Source organism: Poecilia reticulata, linkage group LG6 (assembly GCF_000633615.1).
Source record: "Poecilia reticulata strain Guanapo linkage group LG6, Guppy_female_1.0+MT, whole genome shotgun sequence".
NCBI lineage: Eukaryota > Metazoa > Chordata > Actinopteri > Cyprinodontiformes > Poeciliidae > Poecilia > Poecilia reticulata.
Window position 1 is genome coordinate 12,737,931 of NC_024336.1, and position 1,863 is coordinate 12,739,793.

General features: G+C 40.7%; 1 long non-coding RNA gene across 2 annotated transcripts in view; it reads left to right on the plus strand.

The window, feature by feature from the left end:
* The first annotated feature begins 1,206 nt into the window (after positions 1-1,206).
* Positions 1,207-1,863, plus strand: part of LOC103465996 (uncharacterized) — a 73,583-nt gene continuing 72,926 nt past the window's right edge. For both annotated transcript variants that reach the window (XR_001776670.1, XR_533901.2), the window contains exon 1: positions 1,207-1,309. This is a non-coding gene — a long non-coding RNA (uncharacterized LOC103465996). The remainder of the gene's footprint in view (positions 1,310-1,863) is intronic.

The following is a 1,863-nucleotide window of genomic DNA, read 5'->3' on the forward strand; positions in this document are numbered from 1 at the left end:
ACTTTTTTAATGTTAAAAACCTCGTAGCAGTTTCCGTCCACTCCACAGTTATGACACGATCAGAAGTACAAAAAGAATAAAAATTAATTAACATAAAGAGAAGTCTGTGTTTGTAACATATCAAAATGTGAAAAGGCTTAAGTGGTTTGACAAATTTTGCAAAGCAATGTTAARGGCTCCCTTCTCTGCATCCACATTTTGGCTAACATCAGAACCAAAACAAGAAGCTCAAGTGATCATTGTGGGTGTTATATGCAAAAGCACGTAAATGTGTGTACATGCGCAAACACACATCTGCACATCTRTACTCAGTTTGTATGATTATGCTCAAAGATTCATTAGGATGCAAGTATGCAAGTTTGAAGCTGCTATTGAACAGAAAATCCTCTTCACGCATGACTGAGTCAAAGAGCATCCTCTCTCTCTCTCTGCTCAGCACAAATGCACATCACAATCTCAAACACACACACACACGCACGCGCGCAGACACACGCACACACCTACATACAGACCAACACTCAGACTAGAGGCCTGATTTATGTATTGTAAAAGTTACTCAAGTGCTTAGACATACACCATGTGAGGACTTGCTTAGGGTCCCTTTTTGATTGCATTCAAAGACCCTGGCGTGTTGTTTTGTCTGYTATGTATGCAGATGTCTTGTGGCAGGAAGTTTTGGCTGAGATGTTTTCAATGTATGTCCTGCAGGACACCATATGGCATGGAGAAACACTGCGGGGAAAGATATTGATTACTTCACTGAAGGAGTAGACGGGTAAGAGCTTCCACTTCACACCTCTGTGACACATTCTCACACACACATATGAGAAAGTGGATGTGGGAATCGGACACACAGACGTGCACACTTCTCACTGTTCCCACTGTCAATCACGGCTTTCTAGGAGCTCATCCCTGGTCCCTGCCGTTCCAGCGCGGATATGCTGGCCGCTCTAATAAAGGCCTCATTGTCTGCATGGCATGCATATATGCAAAAAGCCCAGAAAGCCAGCTTTGTCCCATAAGGGTCGCTCAGCGAGAGAGCTTTGTGCCTTTCCCCATAGAAATACTGAGAGAGAGAGAAAGAAAAGAAAAAAAGGAAGAAAGAAAGAAGGAGAAAAAGAAGGAAAGGATGAAAGTTAGAAAAACGAAAGAAGGAAAGGAAGAAATGAAGGAAAATTGAAAGAAAGAAGGAAAGAAAGAAAGAAGGAAAATTGAAAGAAAGAAGGAAAGAAAGAAAGAAGGAAAGAAAGAAGAAAGAAATCAGCGTGATAAACACGGACATCCTGATAACATGAAACTATTTCCACTGGTGAGTTGTTATGCGTGTATATTTTTGGGCATGCGGAGGAATTTAACAGTCTGCTTCATAACGGTGAACTGCTCCAGCCCAAACAACAGGAAGAAGGTCCTCTGGGATTTTGCTTCCTCAGTCTTTGATTCCCCACAGATTGTTTGTGTCCTCGCATTAATAGAATTAACCACGCTTCATTTCCCATGGTCCTCTGTCCTGTCCTGGCCTTACGACGGAKGARGACTTGCAACAGAGAAGTGAGAATGCTCAGAAGTGTGCCGAGTATCTGTCAGACAATAGGTTTAGTAACTCGGATTTAACTTGGCTGGTGACGTTACATGTTGTTTAGATAGAAACACAAGTAAGTAGATTATAAGCATTGTTTGTATTTTGGGAGTTCTCTTGTGGGCATTTGATGTGAGATTTGAAAATTTGTGCTGCGGGTTTGGCCAAAATATGAACAAAATCCAAGTACCTACTTCATAATTACACAAATAATCTTATCTAATAGGGTTAAGGGATAAATAAATATTCCTTTAATATTTTATGAGAAAATTAAGGTGTATGCATTC